Source organism: Hemicordylus capensis, chromosome 2, assembly GCF_027244095.1.
Source record: "Hemicordylus capensis ecotype Gifberg chromosome 2, rHemCap1.1.pri, whole genome shotgun sequence".
In the NCBI taxonomy this organism is placed as follows: Eukaryota; Metazoa; Chordata; class Lepidosauria; order Squamata; family Cordylidae; genus Hemicordylus; species Hemicordylus capensis.
In genome coordinates, this window is record NC_069658.1 from 362,621,089 (window position 1) to 362,641,580 (window position 20,492).

General features: G+C 42.8%; 1 long non-coding RNA gene across 1 annotated transcript; it reads left to right on the forward strand.

The window, feature by feature from the left end:
* Window positions 1–1,540: 1,540 nt before the first annotated feature.
* On the forward strand, window positions 1,541–19,790 carry LOC128347783 (uncharacterized). Its single transcript, XR_008317713.1, has 3 exons — window positions 1,541–1,718; window positions 18,132–18,260; window positions 19,578–19,790. It is a non-coding gene; the product is annotated as an uncharacterized LOC128347783 (long non-coding RNA).
* Window positions 19,791–20,492: the final 702 nt, after the last annotated feature.

Genomic DNA, 20,492 nt, shown 5'->3' on the forward strand with positions numbered 1-20,492 from the left:
TTTTTCACACAGTGCATAATTTATCTATGGAATTCTTTGCCTGGGGATGTGGTGATGGCCACCAGCTTGGATGGCTTTAAAAGGGGCTTAGACAGATTCATGGAGAACAGGTCTATCAATGGCTACTAGTCTGATGGCTGTGGACCACCTCCAGCCTCAGAGGCACGATGCCTCTCAATACCAGTTGCAGTGGGGCAACAGCAGGAGAGAGGGCATGCACATACCTCTTGCCTGTGAGCTCCCCAGAGGCATCTGGTGGTCAACTGTTTGAAACAGGATGCTGGACTAGATCACTTACTGGATCAGCCTTGTGCCTGATCCAGTAGGGCTGTTTTTATGTTCTTATGACTGCATGTGAACTGCAGTCACATTCCCTCTTTGGCTAGTCTCCCTATGCTGTGTTTCATCCCAGTGGTGAACCCTGTCTAACTCCTTGGGGCAGGCAAGTCCAGTCTTCTGTGCTTCTTTGAAGGAGTAAAGGAGCAGTGTACAGGGGCCCAATTATGGACTTCCTAGTAGATGGACAAGCCATTCAGAACATGTTTGAAGTGCCTATTCAGCCATTGGAATCACTTAGCCTCACTTGGATATGGATGGTGAAATTGTAACATTAGGATTGCAACGGCTATCCCTGTGGGAATGAATATTAGTCTGCATTTTCTTGCCTAAGATTTTAAAATCTGAAGGAGCCACCTATGTTTTAGGTCAGTTTATTCTGAAGCCATGAAGAAGGAACTGTACTGAATATTATTAGGGACAGCAAAGTACACAAACATAAAATGGAATTAAAGACAGTAACTGTATCGGATTGATAGTATTCTCTTCTCTGCCATCTTACATCAGAGTTTTATGGGATTTGCTTATCTCAAAAAAGGTTTTAGATTTGCATCCCAGCTTCATCCTTTGTTTGATGTTTGCTTGAGGCAGATTTTATTGAGCATTTAATTTCCCATTGAAATGCATCAGAGGCTTTAATTTTATTTCCTCTTCTGATGCAATAGGCTCTTACCGACAGCAAAGAGAGTATGCGAGTCATGAGAATAATAAACCATGCTAGACCCCGAAGGCTGCACAACCCGTTCGAACATGCGGGAGGAGCAGTACAGCCTGCCCTAAGATGCATGGCTTGTCATGGGCAACAGCCCATTTTATGAGTCATGAAGCATAATGCAGTATTGTTGAAAGTTTTGGGCCCATGAGAAATTATCTATGGCTGGACATGGAGAATGGTATAAACTGGCAAGAGGAAAGAGTTACATTCCTCTTCATAAATGGAATCAGACAGCCCTGGCCCAATTTCCAGTGTACAATACTACAAATTGTGGAGATTTCTTCAGTTGTTTAAAAAAAGGCAATTTATTCTAAGAGCTGCCATCATGATTCTAGCACATAGAGAAAAGAGTTTCATCTGCCTTGAGCTGAGGTTTTGTGGTGATAACAGGCAGTGTGTAAAGAGAGACATGACTTTTGGAAGGGCTGTATTCTGTCTAGTAATACGGTTGTATTCTGTCTAATAATGTTTTGTTGTTGAGAAGTTTGCCCCAGTGGGGATCCTGTAGAGTGTTGAGGGGGTGGAGTCAGAAAGAAAAAAGGAGGGAAAGGAGAAGGAGAACACTGAGTTGTTTCTAAATAAACCTTTAGTTAAATCTACATAAGATTTCTTCGTCTATGAGGGAAGCAATTATAAAGCAGGAACGTAAAGTACAGCTAGCTTAGAGGTACCTTTTAAATTTTTGACTTCCTTATATTTAGCAGGGGAAGCAACTGATCCAATTCACAACAATTGCTGGTGTGTCTACCTTGTGTTTCTTTTTAGATTTTGAGCCCTCTTGGGACAAGTAACCATCTTGTTTATTATTTTTCTATGTGAACTGCTTTGAGAACCTTTGCTGATAAGAATATAAATGTAAATGCTATATAATATATCTGTAGTAGCAGCAGTAGTAGCTCCCCCCCCCCCCAAGTAATTTTAAGCCAGTGTTCATGTTAATCCGTCTGATAAAAGGCTTTTACTGATTGGAATGTGTAAATCACAGCAGCTCGGTATTCACTGAAGAAAGAAGGAAAAGAACTGAAAAGACTTACATAGTACTGTCTTTGGCACCACAAACACCCACATTCACCCTGCATCTGAGGGTTAAAGCGAGGAGTTACACAAGTAACATAAGGGTGAAAGTGGGTTATGATATGACCCATGCAAGGTCATGTGTTAAAATATTAGTTAGTTCAAAAGATGCTGCCTCATTCTTTTTTTGATTGATGTTGTGGAGGCCAGAATTGCAAAGAAGAGCTCATTACCCCAACCCATAAGCAATTATTTATAACAAATTTGAAATGAAGTAATAATTTTCTTCCTTTTCTTTTAATTTGGGTCTCTATTTTCTGAAATGATTCAAGTTTCTCCTGTCTTAAAAACAAAACAAAACGACTCGTTCTCAAAAGTCTGAATGAAGAGCAAAACAACAACAATCCCTGTTAATGTTCATGTGAATTTTTGAATGGTTTGGTTCTGGCTATGATCAGGCTTCACTGAGATTCATTTGCCATGAATGTTTGAGGGATCAGATTTTATTGGCACAAACGTTTGCCAATAGTAGATTTTTACAATTTTATTTACTTCAGGGAAACTGGTTTTTAACTAATCCTTAAACAGCATATATTCTGTTCCTGGTAGCCAGTACGACTCTGATATTACATGATAAGAACTAAATGTCCAATTCAGAAAGCTGAACAAATGCACACAAATTCACATCCGGGGCGGGGTGGGTGGAACTTAAGACACACAAATCAAATGGAGATAGCAAACTTATCACTATAATGGGCAGCCCAAACTTAAGTTATTTCTATAGTTTGAACTGCCATAGTATAAACACTTTATTTGATTCCTGGATGATCTAGGTGATAGCGGATGTATACAGCTGCCTTTTCTTGAATGAGACCATTAGACCATCTAGTTCAGTATTGTTGACACTGACTGGCAGCTGATGTCCAGGGTTTAAGACAAGGGTCTTTCCTAGCCCCATCTGGAGATGGCAGGGATTGAACTGAGCCCTTCTGCATGCAAATCAGCTGCAAATCAAGACTACGTTTCCTTAGCTTGAAGAGATCACTTTTTCCCAGCACTCAACCCACAATGTTGAATTCTGAGGAAAATCTGACTATCCCTCTAACAAGACTGTGAGGAGATTCTCACAATCAGCAAAAAGCTGATCATCTGCTGACACGGGAACCGCATGGCTCCCAGCAACAAACCCTCCAAATTCCCCCTCCCCTTAGCTGAGGTTAGCGGAGCGAGCACTCCGTTAACCTGGGTTTTGTGGCCATGTATTTCTGCGGTGCAGCTCCACGCCGCGGCAATATGAGGAGAACCCCACCAGAAGGTTGAAACAAGCCTCCCGGCCCCGGGGGTCTCTCCAGGATGCCCCACGCGCTCACGCAGGGCATCCTGGAACTTCCAGGAGCCAGGCGGCCCCCTATCCCTGCAGCCCCCACCAGCTCCGTGACGGGGCCAGCAATCTGGCCACCCAGGGCTACCTGAACAATCATCTGCAGGGAGAGCGGGCTATGCCCACTCTCGGAAAGTCTCACGGATCGTAAGACTCTCACAATCCCACTCTCGGCAAGTCTCACTGATCGTGAGACTTGCCTCTGTGTTGCAATAGTGGGTACTGTGTGAATGGAAGCTGAGTGAGCATCCTAGGCATCTCCTGGATGATGCCCATGAGATTACTGTGTCAAGTTCCTCAAGGCCCTTCCCCCACATGTATACCTTATTGTGCCTCCCCTTTTTTTTGCCACTTTAAAAAAAGGGTGGTTGTTGGGGTTTTTTTTGCTGCAATACAGCATTTATAATAAGGAAGATCCTTATAACAATAGAAGGGACAATAACAAATAATTGGTGGGAAAAGATAATAATGTAAGTAGCAATATTTGTGGTATGTGAGAGTCTGGATCTCTGGCATATGTCAAGTTATAAAAAAATTAATAGGTACTATCAGGGTATACGGAGTTAACAGAGACGAGAGAGATTCTATGTCCCCCGTCCTGCCAGAAAGCCATCTTTATATTTAAAGTTGCTTTTAGTTGAGTTGAAATCTTATTCATAATAAGTCCCACATTTTATTATATCTTAAGGGTGGTTTTTTTGTTTTGTTTTGTTATTCTTCCAGTTCAGTTCAACCTTGAGCCTTACTGCCCTTATGAAAACAGTTATGAACTGTCACCTAACTGGTGGCATGTTTTTCAAGTTCAAAGTTTCCATTATAAGTACTATTCCTGCTGGTACTTTGAGTAGAGCAAGTACAACTCCTGTTAGTACTATGGGTTGGAATCCATGGGTAACGAATAACCTATGGAGTTTGGATTTGGTCTTGGTTTTACCATGCATTACTATTCTAGACCAATACTACTGAAATTGTGGGCAGCTTAACCAGAAATGAATGAAAGACCCCAGTCCCCCACATTGTTTCCAGCATTGACTATTATATTGCTTAGTTATTCATAAATAATACCTTAGGGAGTCAGATACCAGCAGGATTTAAGGCCACTTATATATGGCCAGAGGTGCACCTAGGTAATTTTAGAGCCTGGACCTAAAGGCCTTTGGAGCCCACCCAACCCCTGCAAGTTAAGCATCATCCCCCTGCTCTCTCTCTCTCTCTCTCTCTCTCTCTCTCTCTCTCACACACACACACACACACACACACACACACCATGATAAATGCAGTATTTTTAACATGTGGGTTCTTGAGGGCACAAACAGCAACTGAACTCACAAGAATGTAAGCATATGAAACAGGTATATTTATGCAAATATGCATTAGCAGAAACATTTCAACATGCAACTTAACATTTTTCTATCCCACATATTTCTTTCCCCACTCCCCCTCTGTCTCTAAAGCACCTGGTGCAGGTCACAATCACAGTCGACTGCCGGGCGTAGAGCGGGCCAGTAGCACGGCACAGCAACCACACCACCCAGGACAGACTAAAGAGAATTTGGAGGCCCCCAAGAATGTGGAGGCCCTAGACTTTGGCCCCAAGTCCAGGAGTAAGAACGCCTCTGCATATGGCATTAAAATGTGGGCTATCCAAAGCTTTTACACAAGTCCAAAGTGTTATTTTTTCCCCTGCACACACACAGCTGCAAGCTTCTATGCCACTTCCTACTGCAATCTTTTGCTCTGTACAAAGCCAAGTAGGGACCTTGCATGATTTTTGCAGCATTATCTGCCAGCCAGCTCTTGCTTTCTGAGAAGAACCCACCTCCCCGCCCCCCAGTAACCACAAAAGTGGTAATGAATGGTGCTCTTCTCAGAATGCAAAGGCGGATGGGAGGAGGGATCTGCTGAGCAGGGCCCTGAGTGCTTGCCTGTGTTCCACCCCTTGCAGGTAACAACTACTGCCATTTAAGATCCAGCTAAGCCAGGGGCGCAAGCCTCTTGGCGAGAGCACAATGGCTCTCAGCCTTGTGGCTCTCAGCCTATTGGAGAACAGCCGGTGGACTGCAGTAGCCAGAGAGTTGAAGAATCCCAGCAAGTTTGGTGGACTTCTGAGCAGGAGCACTGATAACAAGATAATAACATTGTTGTTGGGCTGTCGGACTTAGAAGGCTGGAGGAGGAGGCAGCACACAAGTTTCTGTGCTCCATAGGAAGCTGCCATATACCAAGTCAGACCATTGGTCTATTTAGCTCAGTATTGTCTTCACAGACTGGCAGCGGCTTCTCCAAGGTGGCAGGCAGGAATCTCTCTCAGCCCTATCTTGGAGAAGCCAGGGAGGGAACTTGAAACCTTCTGCTCTTCCCAGAGTGGCTCCATCCCCAGAAGGGAATATCTTACAGTGCTCACACAACAAGTCTCCCATTCATATGCAACCAGGGTGGACCCTGCTTAGCTAAGGGAACAAGTCATGCTTGCTACCACAAGACCAGCTCTCCTCTCCTAAAAATCATTTTCGGAAGTGGGCGAACTATCCTATGGATTACAACCTCCTTATCTTCTGGGGGAGTGTGATACAGTTGAATTACATGGGAATTTATCTAATTCATCTTTGGCGACGCAGGTGGATATCCAGTCTAGTCTAGTTTCTAATCTGCAAGAACTGAAGTCTCTGGACTCCGATATTCTGCATTCCACAGAAGCGCTGACTGGTTTTATCCCTAAGAATTCGCTGTTAGTTCCTAACCCTATCAATTCAAGGGGATTGTCGGATGAAGTAGATGGGATGGGATTAATAGCGGGATCACTCCTGAAGGATGGCTTATGGACCAATGTTTCCAAACTAACATCTCTTAAGGCTATACTATTAGAAAATAGGAATCAAAGGAAGAAGATCCCTCCAGAGGAAAGTGCACACAATATTATTCCATCTATTCCTCCAGAGGAAAGTGTAAGTAATATTATTCCATCTATTCATTCACAGGAGAATGATAAGTCAAATTCCTCCCGCTTGAAGGATCAACTGAGTAGCTTGGCTACTGCTGACCTACATCATTTGAGACAGACTAAAATCACAAACTTTCTATTTCCTTTGGAAAAGATTTCAGGAAGTTCTGTTAATGTAGCCAGTTTCCTCTCACAGCAATGACAGTCCCAGTTGGTCTTGGCCAAACTGATGCATTTGAACTCAGCATCTGGGGATGTACTGCTAGAAGGGAGTGGGAGACTCTTTAGAGGTGGAACCCTCGGCAGTACAGCCCACAGTGGGAAATGGTGTGGGTTCCTCACTCTTGGAGTCTTCGACCAAACAGCTCTTTCCTGCTTGCTCAAAGACTTGTTATCCGAGCGGTGAACATTCAACTTGGAAAATTCTTGGCTGGAATATTGCCAGATGGAATGGGAAGATGCAGAGTTTATTAGTTTTATCCAACAGTGGAACATTTTAGTGTTTCAGGAGACGTGAACAAAAGAAGAGATCAATATCAGTGGCTATACCATTTATTCACTGAAAGCCCACTCAGACACTAATAAGGGAAGGCTGGCTTAGTATGTTGTATATCGCTAGCCTTGAACGTAGAATCCACCCGACTAGCTGACCTTCCCCCTTATGCCGTGGCAATTCTGATCAAAGCTAGGAGTGGAGACTTGTTACTGATCAATGTTTATTTGCCTCCTGGTCAATCAATTAATTCCACTATTATTATTTGGGAACAGTTGGATACGTATATAACTGAAGCACTATTGAATTTTCCCCAAGCTTCTGTAATTCTTATGGGGGATTTAACGCCGATGTGGTTCCGATGATAAAATGTTGATGGTCTCACACTTATGGAAATGGGGTGATTGTTTAGAGGGTGCCCTGCTTTTCAACCGTTATTCTAAAGATAAATTCATCAACCCATCAGGAGCCCGACTGCTTTATTTAACTAAGATACATGAGTTGACCATTTTAAACGGTACTATATCCCCGGATATTCCTGGGGAATTTACGTTTCTTTCCTCATGGGGAAATAGTGTTGTGGATTATGCTATGGCTTCTAAATCTATTCTTCCCTATGTATCTTTTTTTTTGAAGTGGGTGAGCAAATTTTTAGCGATCACCTTCCTATCAACATCCATTTAGATCTTCCTCAGGAAAGGAAGGGTAATCTGTTCCCCTGTGATTTTGAGGACAGTTCTGCCAATCCATGCTGCAAAATAAAATGGTCAAGGATGGTAGAAAATGAGATATCCAGGTTTTATGATTCTCCCAAAGGTAGAGTCTTATTTAATTCCATTGAGCAAGCACACCTGGGACCGCATATAATTGTGGCCTATGAAAAATTAGAAACTGCTCTTATGCAAAAGTTTTTATACTGTAGTAAGTTGCACTCTTTACAGGCCTACCGTAAAAGAGCAGCTAATAATTGGTTTGATTTGCATTGCAGGGCCCTACACAAGCAACTGCTGAGTATTTACAGAGAATATAGATTGGGCACAGAACAAATAGTTCCACCAATTTACTATCAGATTAAAAATGCATACAAAAGCAGTCTCAAATTTGCTAAACAACAAGCATTATGTAATGTCTGGAATAAGCTTATTATGGCTACCATTAATAAAGATAGCCATTCTTTCTGGAGAATGGTTTTGGCAACGGGCTGGGTTTCCATGCCTTGCAGAATTCCGGCTAGCTCGTGGGAAACCCATTTCTTTGTGGTCTATAATCATCCACAGCCTAGCCAGGTCTTTGTTCCACCTTTGATTGAGGAGTTGCCCCGTTGGCCTCCAGTTACCCCTGTAGAAATAATGGACCTAGTTGGTCATCTTAAAATTGGAAAAGCCCCTGGTCCTGACCTTCTTCTCCCTGAACTATTAAAGGCTAATATAGAATGGTGGGCCTTAGTTCTAGCCAATTTATTTACATCTATTAATAGTACAGGAGTTGTACCAGAACTATGGGAAACAGCAATAGTTGTCCCTATATTCAAAAATGGTTCTCATTTAGATCCATCTAATTATCGACCCATCAGTTTACTGTCAGTGGTTGGCAAATTATATGCATTGTACCTTTTGGATAAGCTCGAGGCATGGATTTCAGAAAATCAAATTCTCGGGACTGAACAAGCAGGCTTTAGAGCACGTCGCTCTACCCTCGATCACTGCATGATCTTGTACCATCTAGCAAAGAAATACTCTAGCGGCCCCAATTGCAAATTTGTTGTGGCCTTTATTGACTTAAAATCTGCATTTGAGTCTATCTCCAGATATCTATTGTGGTCCAAACTTGCAAAAACAACAATAGATAAGAGACTGCTATTTTTGATGATGCAGCTTTATTCTAATTCCTCGTTGCTGGTCAGATATGCTACCAATGGGGCTCTAACTGATCCAATTCCCTCTACTCGAGGGGTCAGACAGGGCTGCGTCTTGGCCCCGACTCTGTTTAATCTCTTTATTAATGATTTGGCACCATTTCTGGAAAGGGTGGATTCCCATGCGCCGAAGCTGGCTAATATACGAGTGCCCATTTTACTCTACGCCGATGACGCAGCTGTGCTATCTCAGTCCAGTTTAGGTCTGCAACGACTGTTGCGCGCTTTTGCTGGCTACTGAAATGATAACAAACAGTTTTCTCAAAATCCAGGAAATTATACAAATGGGTAATAAAACAGAATCGCATTGAGCAGGTATACAGCTATAAATATCTAGGTGTAATATTTCAATACAATCTTAATTGGAACGCCCATAGGCTGTCTTCAATTAATATAGCCCGTAATGCACTCAGTGCCTTTTTGCGTTTTTATTATTCTAAAGGGGGTCAGTTTGTTCCCATGGCTCTTCAGGTATTCCATGCTAAGATTGTGGCCCAATTACTTTTTGGAGTCCCGCTATGGATCCAGGGAGTGTCAGCTGAACTGGAGAGAGTACAGTCTATTTTTTAAAGAGCAATCCTCGCAGTGCCTAGGTGCGTGTCATACTCTGTTCTATGCTTGGAATCTGGGTCTTTCTCCATAGCTTGTAAAGCCTGGGAGCTTACCTTTGCCAGATGGTGTAAACTCTGCACAGAGATTCAGGAATTCTCTTTTTTTTCAATACTTATGGGTGGATTCTTATCCCAACCTTTGGCTAACATATGTAAATAACAAAATAATGCAACTGGGCCTTTCTCCTTTTGAACTTTTCACTCAGGAATGCAATAAGGTGAAGGAAATACTATTTCTCTGGTTGCATGACACTGAACGTCAGGAACTAATGTCTTTGGCCAACAGGACTTGTTCCCCTCTGCATTTTGGGATTTTGCCACCTAGGGGAGATAGAGGTGCAAATTACTTAACAACGTTGCACTTTTCTAAATTTCAGGTCTCATTTGCTCGGGCTCGGTTAAACGTGTTGCCCTCTTCTCTATTGGAATGGAGGTTTGCTAAAGACCAATCTGCTATGGTTTTTTGCCCTTGTGCTGGTCTCCTGGGAACTTGTCACCCATGTTCTGCTATACTGTTCTTTGTATCAGGATGCTAGAGAAGAACTTATTTCCCCTTTGTTAATCAAATTTCCTGGGAAGTGCGAGCGTTTTTATACATATTACTGTCTTGCAGATGTAAGCTCTGATATTACAAAAATTGTAGCAATTTTTTTTTATATTGCCATTAGGTTAAGGTCTCAATTATGTGCTTAACTGTGGGAGCTGTTTATGCTTTTTAAACTAATTTTGTATAAATGACAGTATTTTGTTTTATTGTGTTTTAGTATTGTTGTATTGGATATGTTTGTTATTTCTATTTCTGCTGGCCAATGGCTGTAATAAAATTGATGATGATGAATGCAAAGGCTGGCCAGCACGTAGTGCTGCAAAAATTGTGCAAGGTCCCTGCTCCTGCAGCAGTGTATGTGTACAGGGAGTCAGGTGGCACTTGGAACTAGGGTGAAAGCTTTGATTATCCTGCACTTTATTGCTGCAATATTAAGTGAGGTGGACTGTAAAGATAAAGATAACCAAAACATGCCCCACGCTATCTGGTCTAGTGCTGTTCTCAGGTCGTGTACCATCGTCTAATACAGAATAGGTATTTACTCCAATTGTAAGACCTCAGCACTTAGTATAAAATAGAGAAGATGAAAGCATCCATTTTTGAATACTGTTAATTGCCTGCTTAGGTCAGAATGATGTTTAGGAGATCGCAAGAAATGTTATCATTATAGATATTGATATCATGGCAATATAATGCTTTTGTGATTATCTTGCATTCCTTATTTAGTTACACTTTCCTTTTTTTAGTGATGTCTGCATTTCTCCACAGGGGAAATTTTCCTGCTTTCCTTCCTGGTGGAAAATCTCTTTGTCCTAAGAAAGTGGAAACTAGAGGAGTATCTGAAGCTTTTGCATCCCACACTTTAAGAGCAGATAGGAGGAACTGGTTATTCCTAGTGAGATGGGACAAGATTTATACTTCATCCAAATCAGTTCCTCCAGTATATATTCTTCAGCAAATGTCTGCTTGCTGATTATCAAGTTCTGGGGACTTCTTTTAATAGCTGAGCATTCAGGCTGCCCTTTAAAGCTGAGAGAGAGCATTACTGACTTGCCCAAAACTGCCCTGTGAGCCTTATAGAGAAGAAGGAATTTGGACCTGGCTTTGCTATGCTCACATGCAATGCATTTGCCAATATACCTTTCTGGCATCAGTGGCAAAGCTGGTCCTCTGGAAACGCTCACATATAGGACATTCCTCCTGTGTGTAGCATAGTGGCTAAAAGTCAGAGCTATGGATCTGGTTCAAATCCCACCTCTGCTGAGACCTCACTAAATCTCCTTGCATAAGCCACTCTCTCACAGGATAATAATTACTTAAGGGTTGCTATAAAGATTACAGCCAGGAGGTTCTGAAGCATGTACACAAATATCAAGTATTACTATTTGAGTGTACACACAGAGCACCTGTGCTTTGTAGGTGTAATAGCCAGAAATAAATTACTGAAAATAGGGTACTTTTGCTCCCAGCACATGCATAGACAGAACCAGTGTTCCTTCTAACAGGGATTCCCAGATGTTGTTGACTACAACTCCCAACATCACCAGCTGCAATGACCTTTGGCTGGGGATTGTGGGAGTTGTAATCAACAACATCTGGGAATCCCTGTTAGAGGGAACACTGGACAGAACTGACCCTAATTCTGAATGTGCCAATTCAATTTGCTATTAGACACACTCCTAATCATTTATGGCTAGAGACAGACAATAGCTTTTTCACAGAGTTTAAGGTGGCATGTTAGAGACATCATTGTTCAAGGCTTGTGGTATGCATGCATACTCATCCCACTATAATTTCTGTTTGGAAGACTTCATTGGTGTTTGGAAAGCCTACTAAACCTATTTGTCTAGAACTCACAGAGGGACTAGAGAAATGAATGTGTGCAGAGATGGCCCTTCCATGAGGCAAAGTGAGGCAGTTGCCTCAGGCAGCAGGTTTTGGTGACAGCAAGATGCCCTCCTGCCTGTTTTTTAAAGGAAAAGAAAGGGAGCTGGGTGTGCAAAAGGGGGCCGCTTTGGTGCCCTACCTCAGGTGCACAGAAATCCTGAGCCACATCTGAATGTGTGTATGCTATATTTACCTGAATCCGACTAGGCTTTTTCCAAGTTGTTTGATATTAGAAATGGGGAGATCATCTTAAATTCAGAGTCCTATTCCTTTTGAGTAAATGCAGGTATAACCTGCATTTAACTTCTGCTTTTAAAGGGGGTTATCTTAAATTCAGAATCACCTTCGATCTGGGTAAATATGGTACCACAACTTCACCACATCATCTTCACCTCTTAAAATTGATCAACTATTTCCAGGCTATAAGAGAAGTGCAGAGGAGAAGGATGTCTGAACTCTGAGGATGAGTTTGCATACCTTTTTATTATGCACTTTTATATCCTCCCGGGGCATTTTGCTGATGAGAATGCAGAGCTGTTCTCAAGTCAGCAGTGTTCCTGAAAACCTAAAATGTGAAAACCTCCATACTTCCTTATGTACTACAAGTTTTCTCTTCCCCACACTATCCCTCACTCTCTCTCCTCCATCTCTTAAAACGGCAGTTATTTTTAAGAGACAACATTTCAAGCCCTCAATATTTTAATTATGTTTACATTTAAGGCTTTCCAAGTTCATGGCTTGGCTGCTTGATGCATTACATAAAAAAGAGTCCTCTTCCAAATGAAACTTTTGCTTTCCAGCCTGTGGATCCAAATTAGCTGGCCACTAATGCCGTTCGAACCCTGCCTCTCATTCAGCTGCACTTGGTGCTGCAGGCACTCCAGAGGCTGCCATTAAGGGGGACCCCGAGTTAAAACTACACCATCTTGTCCAGCCATTATTGAAGGAGAATAACTGGAGAAGCCCTGGGTTTACAATACCAAGTTGTGTAGGTCAAATATTCAATGCCCACTAACTCAGGAGGTTTCTTGATGTATATAGCATTGGCCAAAGTAAGCAACTTAGGAATTCAAAGCAAACATTCTCCTATATTCCTAGAGGAGTTTTAATTTTCTAAAAGCAAACAAGCTTCAAAACCAGAATGACAAAAGTTCTAGGACAGTCAGGAAAGAAATATGGCATGTATTGTGCAATAATTGCATATTAAGAGCATGACATTAGGGGGGCAGGCCTCAAGTTATGTTTTTTCAAGGGTTGTGTTTGGGGGTGTTGTTGTTGTTGTCGTCGTCATTTGGAGGTGGGTTAGTTTTGTTTGTTTCAGTGTCTGCTTGCCTTTCCTCTGGCTGTTTGTGCTTCTGAGCATGTCTGGAACCAAATTTGCTGAATTAGAGCACTTTTGTAAGTTATATAACATAATAAAAAAAGGCTTTACTTCAGGCTGAGAGAGACATTGCCAGCATCCTGCATAAAAATGCAGATAAGTTCTACTCAGCCACGTTTCTATTCTGCAATCTGAAAGGATTAACTTTGTCTGTGGCTGGAAGAATGACTTTCTTAGGTCTTCTATCTAAGGCACTTACTGATAACTGGCACCATTAAGCAATCATTACTGTGCGTCTTTCGGACTTGCATAAGAACATGAAGGGGAATGGGGAAACATTAACTCCATGCTTGCTTGCCATTCCCCCACTCTTATCTCGCTCCATCAAACACCATTCCTGGTAGTATAAGAATGCAGAAGCCACATGGGAGGATAAGATTATGTGGGAAGAACCACAGAAATACTGCCCCCTGATGTGGTCTCTTCTCTGATCATTCCATCATCTCCCATATGATGTCTACGTTCTTACTTTGTTAGGTGTGAAATTCTGATATGGGAGGCAGTGTTCATGCCGTTCTTGAAACACAGGAATCAGCTCTTTGGTTTGAATGGGGCTGACATCCAGATGCTCAGAAGAATCAGATCTTCTCTTTGCTTCTCTGCCCTAGCAGATTACTTTTACGGGACACATTTCTGTCTGGCTGATGTGACTGTAGCTCAGTGGTAAAGCATCTACCTTGCACACAGTAGGTCACAGGTACAAACCCTGGCATCCCTAGGTAGGAATGGGAAAGATTTCTGCCTAAAACCTTGGAGAGCTGCTGCCAGTCAATGTAGACAATACCAAGCTAGATGGACCAATGACACAAAATAAGGCAAATCCCTATGTTTCTCTGTTCTATCCCTATTTGCTTTATTACCAACTTAAGTCTGAAACAACCAACAAACAAGTCCTACCTCGATGCCATCACCTAGCAATATTTTTTTTTTCATTTTACACAAGCTTATTTTAGGAAGCTGACAGTTGCAACGTAACAAACACACACCTCAAGGCAAATCATATCCAGTGTCCAAACATTTGAGCAGCACTGCCCAAGATTATATCTCATTCTGTACTCCAAAGAAACACAGCAGAGGCGAATTGCGCAGGTACGGCGGCCTCCAAAATGGCCGACGCGCCGGAGGGGGAAGGCCTGAATGGGCCGAAGAGCTGGCCAGCTGACTGGTATGGCCATGAATGGAGGCCAGTGGGGGAAGGGGGAACCTCCATGGACCCCTCCCCTGCCACCTCCAACAACTGAATTTTTTTTTTTTAAATGCTCGTAGACACCCCCCACCGGACAAAACCAGGGGGGTGGGTTGAGGGGGTGCTGGACTGAACTGGCCTGGTCCAGTTCAGGTCCAGTCCAGACTCAAACTGAACCAGACCAGCCGGTTCCATGCATACCCCTAGTACCTGTCTCTAGGAAACAGGGCTTCAAGCAGTGGGAGACTCACACCCTTCAAGGACAGCAAAGTGGAAGGCAGGAAAGTTGCAGAGTTTAGTGAAAGGATGGATGCCCACGAGATAGGTCTCTTGGTGGACTCAGCTCCCTACACCTGCTAGGGACGCTGGATGGAAGGGCTTGGACCAATCCAGGTAGTGATTTCAGGCTCTTTGAAGTGGCAGCAAGAAGATGGTCTTGCTGAAGTCCTCGTTGCAATGGAGTCACAGGTGTAACACACAAGGAAGCACATGATGGAGTCATAGGAACATAGGAAGCTGCGATATACTGAGTCAGACCATAGGTCTATCTAGCTCAGTATTGTCTACACAGACTGGCAGCGGCTTCTCCAAGGTTGCAGGCAGGAATCTCTCAGCCCTATCTTGGAGATGCCAGGGAGGTTACTTGGAACCTAGATAGTCTTCCCAGAGTGGCTGCATCCCCTGAGGGGAATATCTGTCATGGCTCAGACTTCTAGTCTCCCATCCATATGCAACCAGGGTGGACCCTGCTTAGCTAAGGGGACAAGTCATGCTTGTCCCCAGTAGGAGTCCCCAGCAGGATGGAAGGGGAACACACTGGATCATGGAGTCAGAGATACTTATATTCCAAAACATGCCTTGTAGGCATATTACTTTTGTCATACTTTGCTGAATAGAAGACTCAAGGCTGATTGTAATACAGGTACATCAAAGAATATCCTCTGTTGGGACTTCTAATACTTCTATCAAAAGTTTTGATAGGCACACTTTCAAAGTTACATCACTGACTCACCCCTTTTGTGATGAAGACTGCTACTGCACTTGTCTTATCTGCTTTCCCTTCCTAGCCTAATTGCTTCATTAGCAACAGGTGTTATCTCTCTTGCGAGAGGATGAGGGGAGTTTTAGAGTTCATCCTAAGTCCAAAATGACCTCGGAAGCCAGATAACTCACAATAGCTAGTTCTGGAGTCTGCTTAGCTGGGCCCCCACATAGGGAGAGGGGATGTGAAGCTAATCCCCTTTGCAATTTGTGTTACTTACAGCCCGAATCTAGGGGCAACCAGTCCATTGCCAACTAAGTGACTTGTCTCCATGTATAACATAAACTGGGAGCTCACGTTGTGGTGCAGCTCCTGAGCATAGCAAAAGTGCAATCTCCAAGCCTGGAGATTCAGCTGTAAACAGGGAAGCTTCTGGGAGCCAGGCAGAATAAGCTCAGCTAGTAACATGTCCCAGGATTTTATACCTGAGGGTGGGGAGGTGGTTGTGTTCCCCAGCCCCACTCCACATCTAGGAAGTAATGTGATGCAAGTGCTAGGTGCATACCATTGCACCTTCATAAGGCCCAATTTGTGGAAAAACTTCCTCAATTTTTGGAGGTGGAAATCAGACCTATGTGCAGCAAGGCTGTCTGAAAAGTGGTCTAGGGGGGTGGTCACACAGCCCCCTGTGCTTACAGGGCCCCATGTTGCAGCACAGCAACAGAGCATCTTCTAGTTCTGACAGGGGTGGAGCAATACTGATTCACCATGCCCCTGCCCCAGCAAACTATTTTTGCCCTGGACCCCGTACAAGCTAGAGACAGTCCCAGGGATGTCCTCATGTAGAACTAGTGCCACGCATTGTCACTCATGAGCAATGAAGAGGGAGGAAGGTTCTGCCATACCAATAGCATCCAAGCCAGGAGAATGTACGAAGAACCAGACAACTCACAGAAAACTCTGTGGCACAAAGATGAACAAAATCAGTTGTGGCATAAGAAGTTAACACAGTATGAAACATGCAGAAAAATAACATGATAACCATAGCGTCAAAGTTTTTAAAAAGTAATGGGGGAAGGGGGACGGGACAGGCAAACTAACAGATGAGGGACAGTCCAGGATATTTATCCAAAGCAATCTCATAAAAGGTTAAAATTTCTTTACACAAGCACATCTGCACAAAGAAACCTGGAATAATCAGCAAAAGGACTCTGAATGGAGTATGAACCACACAGCTAATCTCCATATGGTTGTTGTTTTTTCCCCCTCAGGGGGGAAAAGAAAAGGTGGTGTGGCTATCCTTTCATTTGCACGTACTTTTTACAACTTATTTTTTCCAGAAGTTTACATTTTGAAACAAAGAGATAACCACACAATATTCTGTCATCATTACAAGTACATGAAAAACTCCCTGATTAGGGAGAGCTTGAGAACAGAGAATGTAGAGGATTTTTCACCTGGACGCAGGTGAAAAATCCATAAATAACAAAAACAGAACCTGAAAATAAGAGACCTCAAAGAAAAATCAGGAGATGATATATTAATCTTTTTTGGATAATAATTATTAGGTTTGTTATATTGACCCCTTTCCAACTGAGACTGCTTTTAGAATCAATTTGAATATTGCAAGGAGAAAGAATTCTTTTTGAAGGAGGAGGAATACAGGGATATAATTGCAACTTTTGAGAATTAAAAAGCCTGTAATTTGATATTGCAGTGTATATGTAGTAATTCAAATATCATGGTAGATTTCAAGCTACAATAGAGCCACGGCTGTAGCTCTGCAGCTGGTGCACTCCAGGTGCTGAGGCGGAAGGAGAGCAATTTTCACATCGCTCTCCTTGCTGCAAAAGCCCTTTCCAATCACATAAATCTGTTCCTGAGAGTTGCACAGCCCTCAGGAACAAATTTATACCAACTGAAAGGGCTTTTGGAGGGAGGGGATAGGTATTAAATTCACTCCCCACCCTACGCCCTATCCACTGCTCCAAGAAGCCTTCAATGCAGGGAAGCAGAAGGCATCATGCAGACCTGCAATCCTCCTTCCATTGCTTTATTGTCTGCAGTCCTCCTTCCAGGTATTATGCTCTGGTTTGCATGATTGTGTGAACTAACGTAAGCCACCCACCCCCAACCTAGGTTGCTCAAAGCAGGGTAGCCCAGCTTTTGTACCCAGCTCTTAACCAAGGTAAGAGGAGAGGAGGGCTCACCTACCTTGCTTTCCTGGTCATGTTGACCCACTTACCTCTTGTACTCAGCTACAGGGGACTCAGTTGGCCTGGAACAGAGCTGAGGCTCCTGGAGCTGCCATCATGGATGTGCCACTCTACAAACCACACTTTGTGATCATCATCATGCTGGAACTGCATCTGCAGGGCTGGATCTGCCTTCTACTTGTTCATAGCTGCTGACATCACGAGGCTTTCCAGTATACTGGCAGTGCAAAGCACTCTAGGAAGGCCTGCTAGACCTCTGGAGGGCATTTTATGCTTGCAGCCCCTACTTTCAGCAATTGACACCTCATCTGGCTTAATCACGTATTTCCTGGGATCACTGACCCAAATAGAGGTTCTGATTGTCTGCTGCTACTGGGGTACAAGCTCTCTAACTCTCAAACCCACCTGCAAATGGCCATGTGAACATTTACAGGCCTCATATTTTGTAGTGGTTAGAGTGCTGGATGAGGTCTTGAGAGATCTTAGTTTAAGGTCTCAGCCATGAATCTCACAAAATTATTTTTCAGGGAAGGAACCTTTCAGACTCTCTCAGCCTAACCTGCCTCCCTGGGTAGTTATGCAGAATAAAATGAAGGAGGGACCATGAATGCCACCCTGAGTTCCTTGGAGAAACTGCCCCTTCTCAGAAGGAATAGGTACGGAGTCTGAGAGTCCTTCTGGATCCAAACCTCTCTCTGGTGTCTTGGGTTGAGACAGTGACCAGAAGTGCTTTCTATCAGCTTTGGCTGATACGCCAGCTGTATCTGTTTCTTGAGATAAACTACTTCAAAACAATAATGCATATGCTGGTAACCTCCAGACTTGACTATGGCAACACACTGTATGTGGGGTTGTCTGTACGTAGTCCAGAGACTGCAATTGGTACAAAATGCAGCAGCCAGGTTGGTCTCTGGGTTGGTCTCTCATCTCAAAAAGACCTTATTATTCCTATATTAAAAGAACTACACTGGCTACCAGTACATTTCCAGGCAAAATACAAAGTGCTGGTCATAACCTGTAAAGCCCTAAACTGCTTAGGCCCAGAGTATTTAAGATAATGCCTAATAATAATAATTAATAATTATTAATAATATGTTTATACTGCTGTTCAACCAAAGTTCTCAAAGCAGTTTACATAGAAAAATAAATAATACATAATACATAAATAATACATAAAAATAAATAATACATAAATAAGATGGGCCCCTGTCCCCAAAGGGCTCACAATCTAAAATGAAACATAAGGTAGACACCAGCAACAGCCACTGGTGGGATGCTGTCCTGGGGTTGGATAGGGCCAGTTGCTCTCCCCCTGCTAAACAGAAGAAAACCTCCTCTTTAATAGGTGTCTCTTTGTTCAGTTAGCAGGGGATGCCTTCTTTTCTATGAGCCCATCCAGAAATGTCTGTCTGCAGTTGCCATCAGTTGATCTGGTGACTACTCAGGGACAGGCCTTCTCTGTTGTCGCACTAAGACTTTGGAATGCTGCTCTCCCTGATGAAATAAGAGCCTTCTCATCTCTGACAGCTTTTAAAAAGACTCTCAAGACACATTTATTCATCCAAGCTTTTTAACTTGAATTTTGGTTTTCAAACTGTTTTAATGTTTAAATTTCCATTTTAATTTGTCTTATGTTTGTTGTAAACCGCTCAGAGGCATGAGCTTGTGGCGGTATACAAATATACTAAACAAACAAAGTAAAAATCTCGTAATAGTAACTGCAAGGTTAGCACAGATGGCAGAATCCAAACTGCTGAAAGACCTGCAAATGAGCACTTTACATGCTCCACTGGATTTAATTACGATATTTGAAACTCTATTCTGCCTTTCTTCCAAGAAGGTTAGAGCAGCATTTGCAGCCTGACCTTGTGAGACTTAGAGATAAAGATGACCAATGAAATGTATTGCTGGGTAGGGATTTGAGCCTGATGTTTCTATATCTAACTTCTGCACCTCACTGACTCTCTCTCCAGCTTTTTTTTCTGCACTTCCATGTCAACAGACCCTTGGGATTAGGAATCTGAGCCATTACTGCCATGAAGAAAGGGCCTCCAAAAATGTTCCAGGCCCTCAGCAAGCTAAGATACCACCCAGGCAAAGCACAACTGATTCAGCTCTTCCAGAACTGGTGCTAATAGCAGATGTATCATCCATAATAAAAAGTTACATATATTTATTGAAAGCAATAAAAACAAACTCCTGCATTAATAGCTGATAAAAAAATATCAAATGGGTTAAAACACCAAAGCAGTAGGTGAAAGTTCTTACCTCATCTTCTGATATCACCATACAATGTGTTTTATAGTGCCTTTCATTTCAGAACTACATCAGACCAAACAATGCTGGCAGTGGCAACATATTGAAAAGGCTGATAAAAATGATGTGCAAATCTTCTCCAGACTTGCATCATGACCTTTGCCCACTTACAAACAGGCTTGCCAGTGTGTTAACACTCTCATAGCCATATACATTTAAGTTCTACTTCTGTCTGTCTGGAGATGTGAACCTGCAAATTCCTAACAAAAGTGCACAGAAGAGACTGAATGGATGTGCAAAGGGTTTAATAGGGAGAAGAGAGTATTACGTAAGTTAATACATTAGGAAGTGATCATGCCAGATGTAAACCATGTGCCAAAATACTACAGTTTCCTCTGTTAGATTCATTCAATGAAGGTTTCCCCTCATAACTCCAGCTGTTGAACTGCCCACTTGCTGTCCTTTTGTTCCCACAAAGATATGCAAACCAGATGGCAATGGTCTCACATCATAAATGATTTCAACCTATGCCTAGCCTGTATTCCCTGTTCAGCTGTCAGTCATTGCTAGTGACAAAACAAACTAAATATCAGGGATTGCCCCAGACCACCATAGTCTGTGAGAGAACCATC